This window comes from Sus scrofa, chromosome 2 (assembly GCF_054392235.1).
Source record: "Sus scrofa isolate SSC_HxYL_T2T_F1_AM1 chromosome 2, Sscrofa_HxYL_maternal_Yorkshire_Landrace_v2.0, whole genome shotgun sequence".
Classification (NCBI taxonomy): domain Eukaryota; kingdom Metazoa; phylum Chordata; class Mammalia; order Artiodactyla; family Suidae; genus Sus; species Sus scrofa.
The window spans coordinates 155,718,597-155,745,488 of record NC_139384.1 but is presented as its reverse complement, the minus strand read 5'-3'; the positions used below and the strand labels follow the sequence as shown (position 1 = coordinate 155,745,488).

The 26,892-nt window shown below is 38.0% G+C and overlaps 1 long non-coding RNA gene across 7 annotated transcripts in view; it reads left to right on the top strand.

Annotated features, from left to right (window-relative positions):
• LOC110259527 (uncharacterized) overlaps positions 1–26,892 on the top strand; it is a 384,785-nt gene that overhangs the window by 317,880 nt on the left and 40,013 nt on the right. The window contains exon 4 of one of the 7 annotated variants that reach the window (XR_014838970.1): positions 25,992–26,159. The exons of the other annotated variants lie outside the window; for them this stretch is intronic. This is a non-coding gene — a long non-coding RNA (uncharacterized LOC110259527). The remainder of the gene's footprint in view (positions 1–25,991; positions 26,160–26,892) is intronic. 7 annotated transcript variants of the gene reach the window in all.

The following is a 26,892-nucleotide window of genomic DNA, read 5'->3' as shown; positions in this document are numbered from 1 at the left end:
ACAGGTCTGCCATAAAAACTGAATGAATCAGAATCTGATGTATGAATTTAGGGCTCATACATCTTTTAAAAGTTCCACAGATAAGAGTTCCCATCGTGGCTCAGTGGTTAACAAATCTGACTAGGAACCATGAGGTCGTGGGTTTGATCCCTGACCTTGCTCAGTGGGTTAAGGATCCGGTGTTGCCATGAGCTGTGGTGTAGGTCACAGACTCAGCTCGGGTCCCATTTTGCTGTGGCTCTGGCTTAGGTCAGTGGCTATAGCTCCTATTCGACCCCTAGCCTGGGAACCTCCAACTGCCGTGGGGGAGGGGCCCTAGAAAAGACAAAAGAACAACAACAACAAAAAAGTTCCGCAGATAGTTTTTTAATATATTTATAATGGTATTTATTAAATTGACTTAAATTGTTTTTGTTTTTGTTTTTGTTTTCCCACTGTACAGCATGGGGACCCAGTTACACATACATGTATACATAATTTTTTCTCCCATTGTCATGCTGCATTGTAAGTATATAGACATAATTCTCAGTGCTACACAGCAGGATATCATTGTAAGTCCATTCCAAGAGCAATAGTTTGCATCTGTTAACCCCAAGCTCCCAATCCCTCCCACTCCCTCCCCCTCCCCCCGGGCAACCACAAATCTATTCTCCAAGTCCATGATTTTCTTTTCTGTGGAAAGGTTCATTTGTGCTGTATATTAGATTCCAGATATGAGCGGTATCATAAGGTATTTGTCTGTCTCTTTCTGACTTACTTCACTCAGTATGAGACTCTCTAGTTCCATCCATGTTGCTGCAAATTGCATTATTTGGTTCTTTTTTATGGCTAAGTAGTATTCCATTGTGTATATATACCACATCTTCCTAATCCAGTTGTCTATTAATGGACATTTGGGTTGTTTCCATGTCTTGGCTATTGTGAATAGTGCTGAAATGAACATGCAGGTACATGTGTCTTTTTTTTAAGGGAAGTTTTGTCCGGATATATGCCCAAGAGTAGGATGGCTGGGTCATATGGTAGTTCTATGTATAGGTTTCTAAGGTACCTCCATGCTGTTCTCCATAGTGCTGTACCAGCTGACATTCCCACCAACAGTTAGGAGGAGCACAGTCTTCATGGAAGTGCCAGAGGTATTTGATTGAAAAGTCAAATTGAATATTGCATAAGCTTGAATAGGAAAAAAATAATTGCTGATATTTTACTGCGGTATAACCATGTGCAGGGCACACTCATAACCATTTGACAGGTGTTATCTTACTTAATCCTCACATTAACTTAGTATGAACCTTCTATTTCTATACCCTTTTTATAGTGGAGGACTCAGAGCTAGAGGCTAAGTAAGTAACTTGCTAGTGGTCTGACAGGTGGTAAAGTACCCCTGACAAGGATGACCTGACACTTGAGCACTTGTTTCCCAACCACTGTGCTAAGCTGCCTTCCTGGAAATGCATGAAAAAGGATTAGAATAAAAGCACAACAATCTAAAATAGGAAATAAGAACCAAGAAAGACAGCAGGATATAATAGGGAATTCAAAGTCATGAGTTGGGGAGAAGAAGTGCAAAGTAGCTAACACCCCTTGTTCTAGGTCTCTTCAGCATTTGAAATGTTGTCCAGAGTCATGCAGCATTTGCAATTTTACCAAAATATTTAATGTATTAATCCACTCAACCAGTGTCATTGAATGAGTTAGGCACGCAGAGTTGAATTTAACAGATTTCCTAATTTCAAGGAGCTTTTTGTCTATTATATGGTCTATAATTTACTTTAAAAACACTTCATCATAGACAATGTATGGTAGATACATATGCATTTACCCACGTCCTAATCAGAAATGTACACTGCAGGGTGGTCAGCCATAACCATTAGGGCTACACTCCAGAAGTGCTGCTGCAAGGGTTTCAGCCCTCTTTATCTTTGATCACCAATAGCTTTTGCATCCTCATGGTTACTAGTCAGGTTTGTTACTGCTCAGCCACAGTGGGAACTCCCTCCTTGATTGTTTTGAAAATGTCAATCCAGGGTCTTTTCAGTCTTGCTCTTTCTTTACTAAGTACTTATTTTCTTACCTATGTATTTACCAAAATCCATAATTCTAGATGCTATTAATTGATCTTTTCCAGAGATTTTTCTGCTCTAACTCTGTATTCCCTTATTCATTTATTCAACAAAGATTTACTAAGTATTGCTTTGTTACAGCTGCAAAGTGTATTTAATAGCCACATTGTGGTTTTGTAGCAGAGGGAAACAATGATAATTGATCCCATATACCTAAAGGTAATTGGTATTTTATTGTGCAATCACCCTCTTCTGTTAAACGAAGAGCCTGATGCCATGTATACCTTTATTCGTCTTTTTGTGGCCAAACTTTAGCACATGGTCTCACACATAGTAGGCATACAGTAAACATGTTACATTAATAAATTAGTCAATGAATAATGCATTGTAAAGTCACCCAAGTAGTAAGTAAAAGAACACACACAATTTGTAATATCTTCCATGGTCTACTTCAGAATTTTGCCTAAAATAAAAACCCATATTACGGAATAAGAGGTCTGTTTGATGTTTCAGGACAAAGAAAGTAAGGAGGCATCAGAAAATACTTTTTTCTTTAAAAAAAATCTGTCTTTGTTTTTGAAGGAACAGAACAGTGAGAATCAAAGTCTCATCAAAACAGAGAAGCTCGAAGCCACTCTTGAAAAGACAAATAAAACAAGTGCAGGTGAAGGTTTATATTCCAACCAAGAATGATAAAGACCTAGAAAAGGCAAAAATGTAGACGTGTTGGAAAGTCCATTTAGATTAGACAAGACAAGCAGTGGAACTGACTTTCTAGATAAAAACTCCAAGGAAAAGCTAGATTGAGGAGCTCTGAAGCAAAATAGAAGGGCACTCACGTGACAAATGTCTTCAGATTCTAATTTGTCACCTCCCTCACACCATGTGTGCCTTCCGAGTGTCCTAAACCTCGTGCTGTAAGGGGCAGTTGGAAAGGAGAGCATGTGGGTGCCCCTTGATATTTAGAAGATCTTTTGGAGGCCCTGCTGAAGAAATGGTTTATTTCACCTGTGCAGTTTTTCTCTTTCACTTTGTTTTTTCCCTTTTGAACAGGAATAAAGGGAAGAAAGAAATGCTGTCTAGAATCCATTTCTCTGATCAGAGCATTTGTTTCTTACCTCATCTTTACTCGCCTTCCTTGGGAAGAATTTCTGCTCTTGTTGATATAATGTTCAAGCATGGTGGGAACACATTTAACGTAAGAGTGCTGTGCGCAATACATGTGATGCAGGGAAATTAGTGATATTGCTGAGCTGAGGATCATTCTAAATTTGTTTGTGGACAGATGCAGTGGAATGAAGGCCAGTTTGGTAAACATTTGGTAAATAGAGTTGAGTGAATCAATCAATCAATTGGTAAACAAAAAAACAAATAAGTGGAACTATATGTGTTCAGGGAAAACACTATAGAAAGAGTCCAAGCTCTCCTTTTATAAAGGCTGCAGGTTGACTGTATCACCAGCAACTCATTGCATTGAGAGATGAAACAGTAAAACGAATCCAAACTTGCACTGAATATCTACGCAACTACTTGCAGATAAAAGTATCTCAAATTTCATGAAAATGAGCCAGAACTTTTAAGATTTAAGTGTGTAGACCCTGAAAAATTAAAAAAAAATAAACAGAAACAAGAAAACCACTGATGCATCCAACTGGAACATATACTGAAAAACGAATGAATGTTTGACCTAAGTTTGGAGTCCAGCTCCATGTCTACTAACTGTTTAACTAACTAGGATTGTATTACACTCCTTTGAGCCTGTTTTTCCATCTGTGAAATGAGGTCATCATACTTAGTTGGAAGCATGAGTATTAAGTTAGTATATACACTAAGTTTAATCCGTGACGGCAAAGGCCTTGAGGGTTCTTTTCATTGGACAGGAATTTTCTGTTTAGTTTCTTTCCTCTTGAAGTATGTTTATGCACCAGCGTCCCCTTATTACACAGTAATGTGCCCATGCTCTTTTCCAAGAGAAATGGGAATGTACTGGGTTCATCACGGAAGCCTGCAGTAAGAATACAGTAAAAACATTGATACCAAGGAGGGGGTTCTTCTTACGTCACCGCTGTTCTTGTTTTCTTTGGACATCCCATCGCTGCACCCCATGCGCTCACCCCAGATCTGGACATGACCGTCCTCTAGAGCATAGAAGAAAGGGGCCCAAGAGAGGTCTAGTTCTCTGGCATTAGGCCCCTTCTTTCCTCTGTTGCTCTGCCATCAGCCCAGAAACGTCTTTCTTCTTGACTGTGTGTGGTCTCTATACATGTGCTTCTACCATCCTGTTCGTGAATACTGCCATTCCTGTGTTCATAGATGGATCCACACAGCCCTGTCTATCAGCTCTTTGTTCTCTTGGGACAGCAAGCCTTAGATGCCTTAAAATAAGGCTAGGAGATCATAAAGCCCAAGGGAAAATTCAGGGTTCCCTTTAAACTAAGGCAGTCACTCCCAAACTTCCATCCTTTTATCTGACAGCCAGAATTTTTGCCTTATCAGCAGACCAACTCATATTATCATGTGTTTTTATCATAGTTGCTTAATATTTACTTACTATTCTTTTAAATCTGTTCCCCTTTGTAGTTAAAGGTATTTCAAAGAAAGCTTCCTATTATTATTTTCGTTGTGCGAAAGCACCATCGAAAGAAATTTTAAGAATTAAACTCCAGCTAGGCAGTTGTCTGCCTAAGGTTCTGAGCTTGCACCCTGCCATGCTCTTTTTAGTGAAAGATGGAAATTATCAAGTATAAAAGATGTGTTAAAGATTGAACAGCTCCAAATGGAGACTTTCTGCTTGATGAGATCAGCGTTGAAAAAGAATTTAGAGGGGAGTCACTTCCTCACTCTGGGTCAAAGAGATTTAATGCTTTATCTGAGGTCAATCATTAATGAGGAAAAATCATGTTGCAAGAGAGGTGTTCAAACAACCCCATTTCTCTGGTTTCAGGGATCTGCCAACTCAGTGGGGCCCAAAGAAAGTTCAAGGGCCGTGCCGTGCCCAACATGCAGAGTGAGAGGACACACCTTTCTGGTGAATAAACGGGCAAATAGCAAACATTTAGCAAATGTCAGTTCCTTGGAAGCCCTGCCTGGCTCCCCTTACATCCGTGTATGTTTCACTTCACCACAAGTCTCACCTTAATAAACACAATAACAAGTTCTTCCCGGAGATTCTGCATGTGCCAGGCTGTTCCAGGTTTTTGTATCATAGCACTTTTATATTTTTTTTTACTTGAAGAAAACATTTACAATGAAAACTATATGTAATTGAGAAAAATTTTCTCAGTTGAGAAAATTGAGAATCATAAAGGTAAAGCAACTTGTTCCAAATCACCCAGGGCAGAATATCATATGGTTTGGGGTTTCACGACTCCAGATGTAATTAGAAATCAGGACATTCGTCAGCTAATTAAGTCAAACAGACAAAACAAACCACAATTAGTCTAATTATCTGAATTTTGGCTTGACATTCTGAAAGTCTGGCCCAGAAATTATACTTTTCTTTTTTCTAGGAACCGTTGTGTTTTGATTTTGGCTTGGGTTATCTGGCCCATTGCCTTGGTTCTCTTAGCAGTGACTACCCTGGTATTGTTCTCAGAGGCGTTTCGTAAGTATGGATTGAGGGAGGAAGTCAGGGAGAAAGGGAGAGGGAGGGGGAAGAGGAGGATGTGTCTTTATCGGAAAACCCACTTGGAGTACGCACCTCAGAGGTGAGGTCCAAGCCAAATGATTGCAAAGTGCCCCCACTTTCTATCACCTTCACTACGTTGGGAAGCTCACTGAATTTTTTCATCCTCTAGCTCACAGCACCAGCCCCATTCTCCTGACAGGGCTGTGAGACAGTCCAATGGGACATGTTTCCAGAGGAATGTAAGCCCATAAACACATTCCTGGAGACCTGACGGAAGCTCTACCCTCCCGGGAAGCTGCAGCTCCTCAGAGCTCTTTGGAACTATTGTCACATCTGGCACAGCTTTAGGAATTGAACTAAATAAGAAATTTTTAACTCTATATAAATTCCCCATGCCTTGTGTTTGCAATTGCGAAACCCAGAAACAGGATTTCCAGCTTCCATGTTCTATTAATAGTATTCTTGCAGCTCCCAAACAATTCAGTCACCCTGAATAGATATAAGATACCTCTGCTCAATCATACAAATACAGACATGACCTCCCTGAAACTAGCAAAATGAGACACACTTCCAAAAATCAAAACCACGTCTGAGAGTTTGGAGGGCAGTAATTAGGTGGATGAATGCCTCCATTGTCTACTTAATCTCGTATGGTGTGTGTGAGTACCCACACTGCCGTTATAAGTATAAACCATGGAGATGATTTTCCTATATCTGATTTTTTAAAACTCTAGTGCATGATGAAATTCAGTAATACTTGCAAGCAAGAATGTTTGGCCCTTAGCATTTTTCCATTTAGTTAAAAAATCTCAGGAGTAGTTAAATAAGAATTAAGTCTATATGGTTCTCACATGTTTATGAACAGCTATTGAAATAGGACTCTTGCTTTCTAGTTAGGAAAAGTCTCTTGAAATTGCGCTTTGAATATCTTCTCAGAGCTTATGGAATTAAAGACTTTGTTTTCTATTTAAAAAAAATTCATTATAGTTGATTTACAGTGTTCCATCAGTTTTTGCTGTATACCAAAGTAACCCAGTTACACACACACACACACACACACATTTATTTGTACCTTCTTTTTCTCATAATATCTTCCATCGTGTTCCATCACAAGTATTTGGACATAGTTCCCTGTTCTATACAGCAGGATCTCATTGCTTATCCACTCCAAATGCAATAGTTTGCATCTACTAAACCCAAACTCCCAGTCCATCTCCCTCATTCCCTCTTCTCCTACCCCTTGACAACCACAAGTCTGTTGTCTATGTCCATAAGTTTGTTTCTGTTTTTTAGATAGGTTCATTTGTGCTGTATTATAGATTCCAGATATGTGATAGCATATGATATTAGTCTTTCTCTTTCTGACTTAATTCATTTAGTATGAGAGTCTCTACTTCCATCCATGTTGCTGCAAATGGCATTATTTGGTTCTTTTTTATGGCTGAGTAGTATTCCATTGTGTGTATTTACCACATCTTAATCCATGCATCTGTTGATGGACATTTAGTTTGTTTCTATGTCTTGGCTATTGTGAGTAGAGCTTAAATGAATATAGGGGTGCATGCATCTTTCTGAATGAAATTTTTGTCCAGATATACTCCCAGGATTGCTGGATTATATGGTAGTTCTATATTTGGTTTTCTGAGGCACCTCTATACTCCTTTCCATAGCGGTTTTACTAATTTATATTCCCAATAACAGTGTAGGAGGGCTGTCTTTTCTCCATACCCCTTCCAGCATTTGTTGTTTGTTGACTTGTTAATGATGGCCATTCTGACTGGTGCAAGGTGGTACCTCATAGTAGTTTTGATTTGCATTTCTCTAATAATCAGTGATGTTGAGCATTTTTTTCACGTGCTTGTTGTCCATCTGTATATCTTCTTTGGAGAAGTGTGTATTCGGGTCTTTTGCCCATTTTTCAACTGGGTTGTTGGTTTTTTTGCTGTTGAGTTGTATAAGTTGTTTGTATATTTTATATTTTAAGCCCTTGTCAATTGCATTGTTTGAAACTATTTTCTCCCATTCTGTAAGTTGTCAGCTTAGTCATTGGCAAATTTTTGGCGAATTCTGTGGGTTTTCTTTTCATTTTTTTTAATGGTTTCCTTTGCTGTGCAGAAACTTTTGAATTTAATTAGGTCCCATTGGTTTATTTGTGTCATTATTGTCTTTATTCTAGGAGGTGGATCAAATAAGATGTTGCCGTGATTTATGTTTTATAGTGTCTTGCCTTGGCCTTACATTTAGATCTTTAATCCATTTTGAGTTTATTTTTGTGTATGGCACTAGACACTGTTCTAATTTCATTCTTTTACATGCAATTGTCCAGTTTTCCCACCACCATTTGTTGAAGAGATTATTTTTCCTCCATTGTATGTTCTTGACTCCTTTGTCATAGATTAATTGATTGTAGTTGTTTGGGTTTATTTCTGGGCTTTCTCTTCTGTTCCACTGATCTATATTTCTGTTTTTATGCCAGTATCATATCATTTTGATGACTGTAGCTTTGTAGTAGAGTCTGAAGTCTGGGAGCCTGATTCCTCCATTTCCATTTTTTCTGTTCAATATTGCATTGTCTGTTTGAGGTATTAGTGTTTCCATACAAATTTTAAAATAATTTGTTCTCGTTCTTTAAAGAATGTCATTGGTAATTTGATAGGGGTTTCATTGAATGTGTACATTGCCTTAGGCAGTATTGCCATTTTGACTATATTGATTCCTCCGATCCAAGAGAATGGTGTATTTTTCCATCTATTTGTATCTTCTTTGATTTCTTTCATCAGTGCCTTATAGTTTTCAGAGTACAGTCCTTTGTCTCTTTAGGTAGATTTATTCCTAGGTATTTTAATCTTCTTTCTGCAGTGGTAAATGGGATTATTTCCCTAATTTCTCTTTCTTATCTTTTGTTGTTAGTATATAGAAATGTAATTGATTCCTGTGTATTATTTTTTGTATATTATGACTTTACCAAATTCATTGATGAACTCTAATAGTTTTCTAGTAGTGTCTTTAGGATTTTCTAGGTATAGAATCATGCCATCTGCAAACAGTGATAGTTTTACTTCTTCTTTTCCAATTTGTATTCCCTTTATTTCCTTTTCTTCTCTGATTGCTATGGCTAGCACTTCCAAGACAATGTTGAATAACATTGGTGAAAGAGGACATCCTTATCTGGTTCCTGATTTTGTGGAAATGCTTTCAGTTTTTCACCATTGAGAATGATGTAAGCTGTGTGTTTGTCATAATGGCTTTTATTGTATTGAGGTAGTTCTCTATGCCCACTTGCTGGAGAGTTTTTATCAGGAAAGTGTTTATTTTTGTCAAAAGCTTTTTCTGCATCTATTGAGATGATCATATGATATTTTTTTTGTCCTCTTGTTTTTTCTAGGGCCACTTCCCATGGCATATGGATGTTCCCAGGCTAGGGGTCTAATCAGATCTATAGCCGCAGGCCTACACCAGAGCCACAGCAACATGGGATCTGAGTCGCATCTGCAATCTATACCACAGCTCACGGCAATGCTGGATCCTTAACTCACTAAGCAAGGCCAGGGATCAAACCCGCAACCTCATTGTTCCTGGTCAGACTTGTTAACCACTGTGCCACGATGGGAACTCCAAGATGATCATATGATTTTTATCTTTCAGTTGTTGATGCAGTGTATCCCATTGATAGATTTGCAGATATTGAAGAATCTTTGCATCCCTGGGATAAATCCTACTAGATCATGGTTTATGATGTTTTTAATGTATACGGTTTGCTAACATTTTGTTGAGGATTTTTGCATCTGTGTTCTTCAGTAATATTGGCCTGTAATTTTCTTTTTTTGTAGTATCTTTGTCTGGTTTTGGCATTAGGGTAATGGTGGTTTCATAGAATGGGCTTGGAAGTGTTCCTTCCTCTGCCATTTTCTGGAAAAGTTTCAGAAGAAAAGGTGTTAAGTCTTCTCTGAATGTTTGATAGAACTCAGCCGTGAAGCCATCAGGTCCTGGACTTTTGTTTTTCGGAAGTTTTTTTAATCACATTTTCAATTTTAGCACTAATGATTGGCCTATTCATATTTTCTATTTCTTCCTGGTTCAGTGTTGGTAGGTTGTATCTTTGTAAGAATTTGCCCATTTCTTCTAGGATGGCCATTTTATTGGCATACAGTTGTTCATAGTAGTCTCTTGTAATCCTTTCTATTTCTTCAGTGTCAGTTGTAATTTCTCCTTTTTCATTTCTAATTTTATTGATTTCAACCCTCTCCCTTTTTTTTTTTTGATGAGTCTGGCTGTTTATCAATTTTGTTGATCTTTTTAAAGAACCAACTTTTGGTTTCATCAATCTTCTCAATTGTTTTCTTTGTCTCAATGTTATTAATTTCTACTCTAATCTTTATGATTTCTTTCCTTCCTCTCATTTGGGGCTTTGTCTGTTCTCCCTTCTCTAGATGTTTAAGGTGTAAGCTTAGGTTGTTTATTTGCATTTTTTCTTCTTTCCTGAGACAATATCATATTACTATAAACTTCCCTCTCAGAACTGCTTTTGCCATGTCCCATAGGTTTTGGATTGTTGTATCTTCATTGTCATTGTCTTTATGTATCTTTTAATTTCCTCTTTGATTTCTTCAATCATTCATTGTTTTTTTAGTAGCATATTGCTTAGCTTCCAAGAGTTTGTGGTTTTTGCTGTTTTATTCTTGTAGTTTATTTCTAGTCTAATAGCACTGTCATTAGAGAAAATGCTTGAAATAATTTCAGTTTTTTAAAATTTATCAAGGCTTGATCTGTGGCCCAAGATGTGATCTATCCCGGAGAATGTTCCATGTGCACGTGAGAAGAAAGTATATTCTGCTACTTTGGGTGAAAAATTCTATATATATCAGTTAAGTCTCTTTGGTCTAGTTTATCATTTAAGGCCTGTGTTTCCTTGCTGGTTTTCTGTCTAGATGATCTGTCCATTGCAGTAAGTGGGGTGTTAAAGTCCTCTATTATTGTGTTACTGCCAATTAACCCTTTTATGGCTGTTAGTAGTTGCATTTATATTGTGCTGCTCCTATGTTGGGTACATTTATATTTAAAATTGTTATTTCTTCTTTTTGTATTGATCCTTTGATCATTATGTAATGTCCTTTGTCTCTTGTGTCTTTGTCTCTTTAAAGTCTATTTTTTTCTGATATGAGTATTGCTACCCTGCTTTTCTATAATTTCTATTTGCATGTAATATTTTATTCCACCCCATCACTTTAAGCCTTTATGTGTCCTTAGATCTGAAGTGGGTCTCCTGTAGACAGCAAATATATGAGTCTTGTTTTTGAATCCATTAAGCTAGTCTTTTTATTTTAGTTGGAGCATTTAATCCATTTATATTCAATGTAATTATGGATAAGTATGTATTTACTGTCATTTGTTAAAATTTTTTGAGGGAACTGCTATTTTGGGTCTTTTTTTCTTCCCTTCCTCTTTTTTGTTGTCTTTTCTTGTGATTTGCTGACCATGTTTAGTGTTATGTTTGGCTTGGTTCTTCTTTTTTATGTGTGACCATTACAGTTACTTGACTAGTAGTTTCCCTTGTATTTTGACATATCCATCTATATGTGTACAGAATTGTTTCATCTTTCTGGTTTCCTTAATTTCAAATCCATTTTCAATGTTCTGCATTTGCCCTCTCCTCATGCTTGCTAGTTTAGATATCGTATTTGTCAATGGGTGACTTTCTACTTTTAAATTATCTTTGCCTTTACCAGTGAGCTTCTTAATTTTTAATATTCTTGTTTCTAAGGTGGCTTTTCCTTTTTTGCTTAGAGAATTTCTTTTAGTACTGGATGTAGAGCTGATTTGGAGGTGCTGAATTATCTTAGCTTTTGCTTGTCTCTGAAGTTTTTGATGTCTCCATCAAATCTGAATGAGAGCTTTGCTGAGTAGACTATAATTGGTTCTCAGTTCCTCCTCTTCATCGCCTTACATATATATTTGCTACTCCCTTTTAGAGTTTCTGCTGAGTGATAAGCTGTTATCCTTATGGGAATTCCCTTATGTGCAATTTGTTGCTCCTCCCTTGTGTGGCTCTTAATATTTTTTCTTTGGACTTAATTTTTGTCAGTTCGATTATGTGTTTGATACAGTATGTGTCTTGCTGTATTTCTTCTGGGGTTTATTTTGTATGGAATTCTCTGTGCCTCTTCACTTGAGTGTTTCAATTATAATCTCTTAAAATATTTTCTCTTGCCCTTTTTTCTCTTTTCTCCTTCTGAAACCCCTATGATGCAAGTGTTGGTATGTTTAATGTTGTTCCAGATGACTCTTACACTCTCCTCATTTTTTTTCATTCTTTTTTCTTTATTCTTTTCTATAGTAATAATTTCCACTACTCTGTCTTTCACCTCACTTATTCATTCTTCTACCTCCGTTAAGCTGCTATTGGTTCCTTCTAGATTATTTTTCAATTCAGCTATTGCACTATACATTTTGCTCTACAAATCCTCTAGTTCTTTGTTAAACATTTCTTTTAAGTTCTCGTTCTGTGTCTCTGTTCTTTTTCCAAGATATTGGATAATCTTTACCATCATCACTCTGAATTCTTTTTCAGGTAAATTGCCTATCTTCTCATCATTTAGTGGGGTTTGTGTGTTTTTGTCTGAAAACTGCTTCTTTGTCATCTCTTAGTACCTACTTTTCTGTTTATTGTCCCCTTGACAGTTGATGTGTAAATGTTGAAGCAGGTGCCATGTCTGAAGAGACTGTCTTTTTCCCATTTTATATTCTTGCCTCCTTTATAGCTGACTGTAAGGGTCTGGGTTTACTTCTGGGCTTTCTAATATGTTCCATTGATCCATATGTCTCTTTTGTACAAGTACCACACTATCTGGTTTAGTGTAGTTTTGTAATACTGTCTGAAGTCTGGGAGAGTTATGCCTCCTGTTTGTTTTTTTCCCTCAGGATTGCTTTGGCAATTCTGAGTCTCTAATGGTTCCACGTAAATTTTTGGATTATTCTAGTTTTGTGAAAAATGTCATGGGTAATTTTATATGGATTATATTAAATCTGTAGATTGCTTTGAGTGGTATGGCCATTTTAACAATATTAATTCTTCCAATCCAGGAGAATGGAATATTTTTCTATTTCTTTGAATCCTATTTAATTTCCTTGATTAATGTTTTATAGTTCTCAGGATACAAGTTTTTCACCTCATTGGTCAGGTTTATTCCTCGGTATTTAATTTTGGGGAGTGTGATTTTAAAAGGCATTATATTTTTATATTCCTTTTCTAATATTTTATTGTTAGTAAACAGAAATGTAACAGATTTCTGAATGTTAATCTTATATCCTACTACTTTGCTGACTTCACTGATCAGTTTGAGTAGTTTTTGTCTATTTGTTTTGGTGGAATCCTTAGGATTTTGTACCTATAGTATCATGTCAACTACATATAGTGACAATTTTACCTCTTTTCTTCTAATTTAGATACCTTTTATTTCTTTGTTTGCCTGATTTCTCTGGCTAGGATATCCAATACAATGTTGAAAGAAAGTGATGAGAATGGGCATCCTTGTCTTGTTCGAGATTTTAGCAGGAAGACTTTCATATTTTATCCATTGAGTATTATATTACTTGTGAGTTTGTCATAAATGGCTTTTACTATGTTAAGGTAAAACCCACTTTGGTAAGAGTTTTAATCATGAATAGATGTTGAATTTTGTCAAATGATTTTTCTGCATGTATTGAAATGATCATGTAGTTTTTTTATTTTTCTTTTGTTAATGTGGTGTATGATATTGATTGATTTGCATATGTTGGAACTATCCTTATGAAACTGGGATGAATCCCACTTGGTTGTGGAATATATTTTTTATGGGTTGTTGGATTTGGTTGGCTAACATTTTGTTCATAATTTTTTCATCTATATTTACAAAGATACTGGCCTACAATTCTCTTTTTTGGTAGTATCTTTGTACGGTTTTGGTATTAGAGTGGTGGTGGCTTCATAGAATGTCTTTGGATTATTCTTCCTCTTCCACCCTTTTGAAGAGTTTAGGAAGGATGGGTATAATTTCTTCTTTGTATGTTGGGTAGAATTCACCTGTAAAGCCAGATGGTCCTGGATTTTGTTTGTAAGCAGTGTTTTTTTAATTACATATTCAATTTCATTTCTAGTTATTGGCCTGTTCAGTTGATCTATTTCTTCTTTATTCAGTTTTGGTGGGATGCATGTCTCTAGAAAGTTGTCCATTTCTTCTAGGTTTTTAAATTTGTTGGCATATAAATGTTCATAGTGTAATCTCTTATGGTTTTTTGTTTTTCTGCAGTATCAATTGAGATTTCTCCTTTTTCATTCCTTATTTTGTGTGTGTGTGTATATTCTTTCTCTCTTCTTCATGATGAGTCTGGTCAGAGGTTTGTCAGTTTTGTTTACCCTTTCAAAGAAAGAGCTCTAGGTTTTATTGATTTTTTTCTATTGTTTTTTGAATCTATTTTATTGATTTCCTCTCTTATTTTTATGATTTCCTTCCTTCTACTGACTTTAGGAGATTTTTGGTCTTTTTCTAATTCTTTTAGGTCATAGATTAAGTTTTTGACTTGAGATTTTTCTTCCTTTTTGAGAAAGGCCCATAACACTATGAAATTCCCTATAAGAACTGCTTTTTCAGCATCCCACAGATTTTGAATGGTTGTGTTTTCATTATCATTTGTCTCGAGGTATTTTTTAATTTGCCTTTTGACTTCCTCATTGACCCATTGGTTTTTTAGAAGCACGTTGTTTAGTCTCCATGTAGTCATTTTTTTTCTCACTTCTTTTCCTGTGGTTTATTTCTAGTTTCATGCCATTGTGGTCAGAGAAGATACTTGAAATAACTTCCATACTCTTAAATTTGTCAAGGTTAGTTTTGTGCCCCAGTTGTGGTTAATCCTTGAGAGTGTTCCATGTGCACTTTTGAAGAATGCATATTCTGATTTTTTTTTTTTTTTTGGTGTAGTGTTCTGAAAATGTCAATTAAGTCTAACATTTCTATTGTCATTTAGGATCTCTGTTACCTTATTGATTTTCTGTCTAGAGGATCTGTCCATTGATGTGAGTGGGGTGTTAAAGTCTCCTACTATGACTGTAACCCCATCTATTTCTGATTTTATGTCTGAAAGTATTTGTTGTATGTATCTGGGTGCTCCTATATTAGTGGCACATATATTGATGATTGTAACATCCTCATCTTGAATGGATCTTTTCATCATTAAATAGTGTCCTTCTTTGTCTTTCTTTATTGCCTTTGTTTTTAAAGTCTGTTTTGTCAGAGATGAATATTGCAACTCCTGCTTTCCTGTCTTTTCCATTGGCACTTTCAATTTATGTATGTTCTTTACCCTAACATGAGTCTCCTGTAGGCAGCATATTGTTGACTCTTGTTTTTTTATCCAGTTTTCCACTCTGTCTTTTGATTGGAGCACCCAGTCCATTACATTTAAGGTAGTTATTAAAAAATATGTATTTATTGCCATTTTAAACCTTGTTTTCCAGTTGATTCTGTTTAGCCTTTGTTCCTTTCTTTTTTATTTGGATGACTCCCTTTTATATTATGCTTGTGTCCTTTTATTTTTAGTTTTTGTGAATGTATTTTTTGGTTTTGATCTGTGATTGGCCAGGTTTTCAAGCACATTAATCCTTTCCTATATCTGCTTTCTTTAGCTTGAAAGTCAAATAGGTTCAAACACATTCTTTAAAGAAAAAAAAGGTCTATATCTTCTTATTTTCCTTCCCCACATTTTGTGATTTTGGTGTCCTATTTTTACATCTTCATGCTTATCCTTTTGTTGTTCCTTATGTTTATTGTCACTTTTACAAATAGTTTTTTTTTCCCTTTTAGATCTGTATAATTATTTAACGGATTCCTTTCCAATTGTAAGTTTTTACATCCTATATCTTCTTACTTCTTTCCTATTTAGAGGAGACATTTCAGTATTTCTTTTAGAATGTGTTTAGTCTTGCTGTATTCTTTTAGTTTTTGTTTGTTGGATAAGTTCTTTATTTCTTTTTTATTTCAAATGGTATTTTTGCTGGGTAGAGTAGTCTTGGCTGCAAATTTTCCCCTTCTTGCCACTCTCTTCTAGCCTATAGTGTTTCTGTAGGGAAATTAGCTGATAGCCTTATGGGCCTTCCCTTATAATTATCTCTTTGTTTCTCTCTTGCTGCCTTTCAGATCCTCTCCTCATCTTTAATTTTTGCCATTTTTATTATAATATGTCTTTCTGTGAGTCTTTTTGGGTTCAACTTGCTTGGGTCACTCGGTGCTTCCTGCATCCTGATATCTGTTTCCTTTAGATTTGGCAAGTTTTCATCCATAACTTCTTGAAATATATTTTCAATCCCCTTTCCTTTTTTTTCTCTCCTTCTGAAATCCCTCTTTTGCATAAATTGTCCTGCTTTATATTATCCCATGGATATCTTATATTGTTTTCATTTTTTTCCATTGGTTTTCATTTGGAAATTGAGTGATTTCCATTATTCTATCTTCCAAGTCACTTATTTGTTCCTCTGCATTATTCATTCTGCCTTTCAATGCCTTTAACTCAGCTTGTGACTCTGCAAATAAATTTTCTAATTTTTCTTGGCTCCTTATATTTTCAAGTTCCTCTTTAAAGTAATCTGTATTACTGTTCATATCTGCTCTTAATTCCTTCAGTATTTTCACTATCTTCTTTTCTCACTTGGTGTCTGTTAGACTGCAGAGGTGTGTTTCATTATTTGTTCCTTCAGGTGAATTCTCCTGTTCATTTAACTGGGAATGGTTCTTGAGCTTCTTTACCTTGCTTATGTTTTTCTTTTTTCTATGAGTTTAGGGAAAAACTCCAGTGTAGTCTTGGAGGACTATTTATGTGTGAGAGGACCCTGGATAGTTTTTTGGTGTGAGGGTTGCTTTTCATTTGGATGCTTGCTGTTTCCCAGTGTGTGTGCAGGCTGTTATCCCCTTAATAGGAGGTTTGCATTAGTTTGCATCTGCTAATCCCAGTATCCTACTCTATCCCTCCTCAGCCCTCTCCCCCTTGACAACCACAAGTCTGTTTGTGTTTGTGAGAGTGTTTTTGTTTTATTGATAGATTCATTTATGCCATATTTTAGATTCCATGTATTTGATATCAAGTGGTATTTGTCTTTCTCTTTCTGACTTACTTCACTCACTATGAGAGTCTCTAGTTACATCCATGTTGCTGCAAATGGTATTATTTTGTTCTTTTTATGGCTGAATAACATTCCGTTGTGTATATGTACCATATCTTCTTAATCCATGCATCTGTTTATGGACATTTAGGTTGTTTCCATGTCTTAGCTATTGTGAATAGTGTTGATATGAATATAGGGTACATGTATCTTTTTTAATTATAGTTTTGTCTGGATATATGCCCAGGAGTGTGATTGCTGGTAATTCTGTTTGTAGTTTTCTGAGGAACCTCCAAACTCTTTTCCATAGTGGTTGTGCCAATTTACATTCCCACAACAGTGCAGGAAATGTCCTTTCTCTCCACGCCCTCTCTGGCATTTGTTATTTGTAGAATTTTCGATGATGGCCATTCTGACCATTGTGAGTTGATACCTCATCGAGTTTCAATTTGCATTTCTCTTATAATTAGCAATGTTGAGGATCCTTTCATGGGCCTATTGATCATCTCAATGTAAAGATTATCTTTTCTCATATGAATCTATGGGGATTTTGCACATATAACTGGAGTTTAATGCAGAGCTGCTCATATATACTTGAATCTACCCATCTTTCTGTCTCTAGTCTAAGCCCTCCTCTGGAAGATGTCAGTAGTCTCCTGATGGGTCTCTTCACACCACCCTGCTCTCCTACATTCCAAGGTCCACACAGCAACCAGAGTGATCTTTGAAACCTCAAATAGAATCATGTCACTGCTCTAGCTTAAGGGAAAAAATATATACAGTGGTTTCTTAAAATTCACAGAAAGGAGATCAAAGACTTAGGCACTGGCCTTCCCTGCCCTCTGCCCCCAGGGTCTTATCATGCAGATCTCTCCTCTGCCCTCTGTGTCTCAACCTCCAACTCCTGTGCCACAGTTACTTCTATTTTGTGCAGTGCTTCCTTCTTCTCCAACACAGAAAGTGGGAGTAGTGGTTAAGAATACTGGTTCTGGAAAATAAAAAGTAGGATTGTATTGAGGAGTCAATGAGTTATTACATGAAAAGACTTAGAATAAACCTGGCTCAGAGTAAACACCCTGTAAGGGGTAGCTTTTATTTATTCATCGTTCCTATTCCCCCAGCTCTCAGCTCACAGAGTGCCTTCTCCAATTCCTTCAGACGGGGTCAGAACCACCTGTGATTCACAACTTCCTGTCCTTTTTAATAGGACTTGTATCAACGTGTAGTTGTTTGTGATTATTTGATTAATTTATGTCTACTCTGCTAGACTCTAAGCTTGAAGAGGGCAGGAACCATGTGGATTTTGTTTATTGCCTATTTCAAACATCTAACTCAGTGCCTAGAGACTATGAGTGGTCAAAATATATTTATCAAGGGATGTTGAGGGAATGAAAGGCTGGCTGGCTGGCTGGATAACTCTCTGTATTAAAGGATGAAGCTGGTTAAGATAAAGCACCAAAAAGATTATTAGAGATCTAAATATGAAACAGGTGCTATAGAATAGAGATGAGCATTGAGTAGTAACATATTACCAATTACTTAAAAGAAGGAGCGTTATCTGAGATTTGTTTAGCAAATATGTATTTCCTGCAGAAGGTAGCACTCAGGCCAAACTTCCTAGGTTGGATAGGTTTGCAGGAAGAGGATGGTTCTAAGGAGACCTCACACAGTAATGCTAAAGGCACAGACCTGGTTTGAAGTCCAGCCCCACCACTTCCCAGTTGTGACAGGAAGCACGCTGCTTTACAGCCCTTAATTCCATTTTTATTATGTAAAATTGGGTAACAATAATACATCCTCATGGGGATGTTTTGAGGCTTATGCGGATTTTGAATGTAAATGTTCTGCTCTGTGCTGCCATGCTGGACCCTCTCTGAAAAGATCCGAGGAAGCAGCGTCATCTGTGCTGTGTGTTTCAAGGGGCCAGAGGGACTGAAAGTGAATCACAGCTCTGCAGAAAATCTGCTTCTGCTCCTGCAAGATAGGGCACAGAGCAGTCATACATTACAAGGACGAGTTGCTCTATCTACCTGGTACCAAACATCCTGTTACCTCCTTTCTCCCCCTGTTATGAGCCCCAGGTCCTTAGGGTCTCAGCTGGTATTTTCACTGCTGACAAAACTAACTTCCTAATTATTTGAATCACTTGAATTACTCTTATCTGATTTTTTTCAGATATGTATAATTCTATAGAGACCACTAATTGTCTCCTAGTAAAACAAAATCCTAAAACAGTCTAGTTGATCTTTCTCCCCTTAGGCTCTGCCAAAAAGAATGGGGAACATGTACTTTTGAAATCACCTCACGTCTCCTTGATTTCCTCATTCACCAGAGAAAATTTAATAATGAACCCAGCACCATTCACAGGGAGGGGAGAAAATTTCCCATACCAGTCCTCAGGGGAAGAGACGTGAGGTTGATTGCAAGGTGAAAATTTAATAGCCGCCTGACCTTCTAAGGAAGAGAGGGTCTAAGCCATTTGAACTGCTGTGAGCTTAGGAAATGGCTGATTGTGTTGTCCCTGCTGGAAAGGGACCTTGAGCCAGGTTTTTACTCAAGTTCAAGATGTGTGGGCTGCAACGATCACATAGATGACAGACGGCACAGAAGGATCTGCCTCTCCATGAAGGCAAAAAAAATAAGTTTTTGCTTGGTGATAGTACAGTTTGGGTGATTATGGCTGGTGGACAGAATTAATTTTAAGTTTGATGGCCGTGGACAGTGAGACTTCCATTAATATAGGTGGGCTTTAAATTTCGTTTGAAATTATCCTAAATCCTATGGAGATATCCTTACTTGAGAGCATGGAGTTTGCTCCATAAAATTCAGAAGTTTTCAGATTCTGTGAATGAAAGAGTAACATTATTCATGAAACTACTTTTCTCTAGCTAATAACAGATACTCTGTAACTGCATAGCTTAACTCACTTATGACATGTAGTTTTGCAATAATCCCTTGATTGATGAGTGACACCTCATTCAGAAGTAGAAGAGGCAGGATTCAAATCCAGGTCTTTGGATACTTAAACTTTTCCTGCTGCAGAATCATCCTCCCAACATTCAGGGCACTTCAAGGAGTACAAAGACCTTTGATGTGCAGATGCTTCTACCGTTTTCCAAAAATCCATTTTAAAAATTAAAAAGGCATACCTAGGCATGTAATTTACACCCAGTATGTCCACAGTAGATTTTAGTTTAAAAAGTTATGCACATTCATTACACTATTTAATCCACACAACAACCTGTGAGTTATATGCTATTTTTCTTATTTTACAAACAGAAAACAGGCTGGGAGGGGTCAGGATGCCCACCTTGGGTCCCACAGCCAGTAAGTGGTCACCAGCCCCAGATTCAAACCCAGGTTCTGTGTCTCCTCAGCCCTCCCTGCCTTGACCTTACCATCAGTTCGCAGACCTTGAAGGAAAGCTTCTTTATTTTCTCTGCCTGTTCTGTCTTGCCACGCAGGCTTTGTGTTCCTTCCTGATGAAAGATCCAAGTGCCAGTAGGCAAGTGCTTGATGCGGCGAGCCTGTGATTCTGGACAATCTGATGCAATCATTTTTCTGACCATATCCTCAAGGAATAAATCGCAGGAGAGAGCTCCTAGGTTTTGTTTTGTTTTGTTTTAAGCAATAATAGATGTTCAAGTTGCTATCAGTGTTTGAGATTTCTAATCAGCCAGAACTGTCTACTCTGTAATATATGCTGACCTTCTAGGCTGATAAACCTGCGTAATTATTGACTTCCGCAGAAGCTGGTAGTGGCATATTATTTTGGGGACATAGTTCTGACAACCTTGGGAACAGGAAGTATGATAAATCATTATGGGGTGCACTGGCTGTAAGAATGGTACTTTCATCGTACCAGGCGAATTGCAAACAGATGACTTTATATCAAGGCTAAAAGTAAATTTAGGTCTTCTCCATACACTCAGACTCCAGATTGAACCAGAACGGCAATTTTTGTTTCTACCCATGAGAGGAGCCAGCCTCTAAGGGGTCACAGCTTGTTTATTTGTTTGTGACAGCAGTTGTGCCAACAAAAGCTGATGAATGTTACTCATTTAAATGAGAGTGTATAGTCCTGGCTTTATTTGATGAGACTTGTCATCATATGAGAAAGTTAAAAATCAATCAGCTGTTTCTTTTTGTATGTCAAGAGAAACCAGATAGCTCCCGTATTTTTTAATATAAAGTATAGCTCATTTACAATATTGTGCCAGTTTCTGCTGTACGGCAAAGTGACTCAGTCATAAATATATATATATATATATTTTGTTTTTTAAATATTATTTTCCATCATGGTCTATCCCAGGAGATGGGATATAGTCCTCTGTGCTATATATCCCCTAGTTTTGTTTTTTAGAATTAGTTAACCTATACATTGATTGACCATTACGTAGCATGGTGTCTGGTATTAGTTCATTCACTGAAGAATCGTTATCAAGCACCTCCCCTCTGGTAGGTACTGTGCTGTCACTGGGAACAGAGGTAAGTGCAGCAGAGTGTGACCCCCTACCCCCAGAGGGCTTACGTTCTAGAGAGAAAGACAGGGAAGTAAATTAGCGAAACAGAACATGTCTTTGAATGCTCAGAGAAGGGCTCTCTGATGGCTTCGTATTTGGTCGTGCACTGAAGGATGAAGAGAAGATGACTATGTGATGACCTCGGGTGAGAGCATGCTGGGCATGCTGGGAGAGGTGCTGGCCTATCTGAGGAGCAGAGAGGAGGCTGGCTGAGGTAGCTGCCAGATGATCAGGAAATGTATAAGCATGGCATGGGGTAGGGGTGAGAGAATAGGTGCAGTGAGGTCAGAAAGGTAGACAGGCACCAAATCACATGGAGCCTTGCAGGATGACAATAGTAAGTGATGTCCCCATGGTGCTGAACTCATCAGGCATGTGTACCTTTCTCCACTTGCTATGCTCCCCCCTCCAACTCTAAGGAGGCACTACTGGGCTCTTCATGTGTCCCCTGTCTTCTCAGAAATGACTGGTGTTCTCTAGAGTCAAGCACAGGCAGGTATGGTGTGGAAAGACTTCAGGACACCAGGAGTAAGTGCCACCTTCAACGTTGGAAGGAACCTCCACTCTATTTGATGTTTCTCTCATGAATCCAGAAGTTCTGTCTCTTTTGTTTCCCTATCAAATGCAACAGAGATATGACCCTTCCTTTGGAGTAATGTAACAGATAGGCATAGATAGGATACAGTTATAGACATCTGTTATTTGACTAGGTGCTACAGTGGTGGTAGCCCTTCCAACATGAGAAAAAAAATTACAAGATACATTACATGTAGCAATGTTCCGTGCTCCTGGCCAGTTCCTACTTAGCCTTCAGACCTTAGTTCCATCTGATGACTTAGCTCAGTCATCTCTTCTCAGAGCATGGAGAAGGTCACCATGTTATCACTGCCGCAGACAGAGACAGTCTGGCTAGCCATAACCTAGAGATTTCCTTAACTTCATGGAAACAGTGAGCCACAGCAGAGACAGGTTAGGTGATGTCTCCAACCTTTCTCCACTTTTTAAACCAAAACTTAGAGAGGAAGGAGAGAGGAGGGAGGGGAGGAAGAGGGGGGAAGAAAATGCTTAATTCTTACCATACACCATAAATGAAAATTAACTCAAAATGAATCATTGACCAAAATATAAAGCCTAAAAGGATCAAACTTCTAGGAAAAAACATAGGGGAAAATCTTTGTGACTTTGGCTTAGGTAAAGATTTCTTAGCTAAGACACAAAAATTTCAATATGTCAAAGAAAAGTCGTTGATCAACTGGACATTATCAAAGTTAAAAATGTTTGATGTTCAAAAACACTGTAAGCTAGTGAGAAGACAAGCACAGACTAGGAGAAAAGATTTGCAGTTTTTTAACTGAATAAAATACTCAAACCCAGGATAAATAAAGAACTCTGAAAACTCAATAAGATAATCAACAAAATTTTTTAAATTATCAAAATATTTGAACAAATACCTCACCAAAGAAGAGGAGCAGATAGCAACTCAAGTGCATTGAAATATGCTCAACATCATTAGTCGTGAAGGAAATGGAATTTAAAAACACTGTGATGAGACTGCTTACCTACAAGAATGTCTAAAATTTTTAGACTGACCATAAGCAGTGTAGATGGGGGCATGAGAAAACCAGCACTCTTTTACTCTCTAGTATGAGTGTAAAGTGGTACAACCACTTTGAAAAATGTTTTGGCAGCAACATTAACACCCACTTGCCCTGTGATTAGCCATACCATGCCAAGATATTTATTCAGGAGAAAGAAGGCATATGACCATGCACATTTGAATATGAGCGTTCTTAGTACCTTTATTTATTTTTTTTCATTTTATTTTTTTTATTACTCAAATGAATTTATCACATCTGTATTTGTATAATGATCATAACAATCCAATTTCACAGGATTTCCATTCCATAACCCATGTGCATGAGTTAGTACCTTTATTTGCAATAGCCCCAATCTGGAAACAGCTGAACTGTCTATCCATAGTTTAATAGATAAACTAAGTGTGGTATATTCATATAATGAAATACTGCACAACTTGAAAAGTGAATAAACTGTTGACATACACAACAATGTGGCTAACTCTCAAAATAAATATTAAGTGAAAGCAGTCAGAAACAAACAAAAAGAGTACACACTGCATTATGCCCTTTATATAAACCTCTCAAAAAATGCGAACTCATCTCTAGTGACAGAAAGAAGGTCGGGGCTTACCTGGGGGTGGGGTCGCGTATAAAGGGAAGGGATGAAAACTGGTCACAAGGAAACTTTTGAGGATGACGGAAATATTCATTATCCTGACTGGTAACTGTCGCATGTTTGTGCAGTATGTCACATCTTTTCAAATTATTCTTTTTGAGTGTAAAATTTGTTTTATGTCCATTATACCTCTAGAAAGCTGTTAAAAATATTCTGTTGCCTAATTAAGACCTGCTCTTGCTTCAATAAAAGGCATATTATTTTGGAAAGGTGTTGAAGGCACCCCAGCAGAGGAGAGTTTCACCTTGAAGCACAAAGGGTCAATAAAAGGGAATTCAAAAGGGAGTAACTTGTGCCTTCTGCAATTCAGTGTTATTAAATGCTCTGTCCATGAACCACTTAAACCATCTCATACCTCAGCAGGTGGGAAACATATCCACCCTATGCTCTGGGAAACACTGGACCAGGAAAAATCTTGTAGGAGTATGGGAGCTATTATCAAGGGACTTGATTAAATCAACCTTGAACTGAAACCGGAAATCTACAGACTCGCTTATTCTTGGAGCAGCAACGACTCTAGTCCAGCCCCACCTAAGTGAGGAACCCAGGATACCGTTTCAAGTTCCCACTAAGCCACTGAGTGATTATGGCTTCTTGGAATTTCTTCATCTTCATTGTCCCAAATTCTGCAGATTTTACCAGCCCATTAGTCTTCTCCAAACAAGGCAGACACAATGCCTGTTTTCAGGGTAAGATCTACAGTTAAAAGTAAAGACACAAAAATAAGAGTTTCCAAAAGCAGTAGAGAATGAGTGAGAGAGTCAAAGGAAAGGAATTACTTTGAGTAGTGTTTATATACACATCAGTTTGGCCCTGATGCAAAATCAAATCATGATGTCTGCCAGTGGGGTTTATTCCAGCTGTAAGAGGAAGTGATCTCCCCAAGCACAGAAAGCTAGCCCTCTTCCAAAATGACTAGCAAGCAAGAGTTGTAACAGTCTTGGGATAGCCCAGGTCAGCATAAACAAGGAAATTAGCCAAGGCTGAGATGCTGCAAAATGAGGTAAGCACTGCAGAAGTTTTATTTGAACTATGGCCCTCTGAATTTGCTTGCCCAATAAAGAGAGAAAATTGCACACATCATCACGTAGGTAATGGAAAACCCACACTTGATTAATCTTGGAGCAGCAATGACTCTAGTCCAATCCCACCTAAGTGAGGAACCCAGGATAGTGGGTCCATTACTGCTGTAGCAATTTGCCACAGACTTAGTGGCTTAAAACAACACACATGTATTATCTCATAAATTTTAAGATCAGAAGTCTAACATGGGTTTCAGTGTGCTAAACTCCTGGTGTTGGCAGGGCTGTGCTCCCTTCTGGAGTTTAGGGTAAGGCATCTATTTCAGTGTCCTTTCTGGCTTCTAGAGGCTGCCTGCATTCTTGGCTCACAGTACCCCTCCTGCCCCCTTCAAATCCAGCAAGGGTGACTGAGTGCACCTCATATGGTACAACTCTGACCTCTTCTGTCGTCATTCTCCCTTCGCCTCTATTTTCTTCCTCCCTCTTCCACTTCGAAGGAACTTTGTAATTGCATCAAGCCCAGCCAGATAATCCAGAAAGATACCCTCATTTCAGGATCCGTAACCACAAGTGAACAGTCCCTTTCATCATGAAAAGCAGGATATTCCCAGGCTCTTGGGATTGGGAAGTGAGCATCTTTGAGGGCTTCATTGTACCCTAGTCATTGGGTCACTGGTACCCATGGAAACTATCGTCTGTATGGGGAAAAGCAATTCTAGGACTCCAGAAAAGGATTCTTGGGACAGAAACCCAAAGAGGCTGTTTTGTGGTGTCCGATAGCTAGGGCAAGAGTATTAGGCAAGTGTGAGAGGATTTCTAATGGGGAGAACTCAGACCTGAATTACCAAGGAAAATCATGAAAGAAACAAGGGGTGGAACTTAGTAATGAGGAAGGGAAGGAAGAGAAAGTTACATTGGTGTTCATGCTTCTTTGAGACCACTCACCTCCAAGGTTTCTAGATGAAGACAGCAAGGTTGTCTAGGTTGCAAGTCTGCCTTTGAGCTAATTTAAGGATGGATTCTAGACAAGTTTGCTCAGGAGTCAGTGCTGAAAATCCCAGACTCACCCGCATCACCACTTCCCTGACTCAAAGAAGTACACAACTAATTGCTGACTCAACATTTAGGCTTTGGGTCCATGGAAAAGGCATGTCCCCTCTGGATGTGATAGAGCTCTGTCGTCACTGTAGAGACAGAAGGTCTTTCAATCTCCTCTCACTCCCTGTTCAATTTCCACCAGCCCCAGGCTCCAGGGAGGAGGGGCTATAAGTCTCCTAGATTCTGGAACACCACTTGGGCCACATTTACTAGCTACAGGGGCCAGTATGATTGAAAAAGTTGTACACAGGATGAACAGCTTTCCTTTTTTCTCTGCAGAATTTATAAGCTGAGTCAGACTCCCTCTGAAGCCTCACTTCCTCAAATGAGCCTAGACACATCTTCACATCAAGTTCCTATGTCAGAACTCTGGGAGGAATGGAAGTCTGATCTAAAGATCAAACGATCCAAAGGTCTGAGCCATATGTTCTGGCTCAGCTTCACCAGGTAACCATGATCCCACTTGTGGTTTCTCACCAGTGCTTCCCAACCCACCTTTTTCAAACTCTTCTGGGAAGCCAACCCTAAACACACACACACAGTTGAATCCCCCTCCACACTATCAATGAGACCCTGAACAAGAGGCAAGTTACTTAAGCTTTTGATGGTATCATTTCCTCATTTACAATATTGAGATACTTTAATGTATATCTCACAGTATTGCCATGAGGATTAAATCAGTTCTTATATGCAAGGTGCTTAGAACAGTCCAAGATACATAGAAAGCACTCAATAAACCTTTTTTAATATGTCAGTGATGCTTCCTTTCTGCTGCCTTAATTCCTTCTCTGTCATTCCACTGATACATTTTCTGTGTCATTACTTAGTCATTATCTGCTTAGACATCTCCTTCATGAGACTATAGTTTCTTTGAGGACAGGAACTGTGTCATGTCTGTCCTTTTATCCCCAGCGTGGAGCACAGTGCCTGACACACAGGCACATAATGAATGTTGTGTGAATAAATAAGTCACAAAGTAAGAAATTTAAGATCTGTACAGACTGAGTATCAAATTCATTGCTATGGGGAAAGAAGAGAGCGAGAGGAAATATAGCTGATTGTTAAGAATGCTTATCCCTGGAGATTTGAATTGACAGAACATGTATTTTCTTCTATCTACATTTCTGTTTTTCCAATAATGAGGGTGTGGGTAGGGACAGAGTGGGTTCACAGCAGTGTA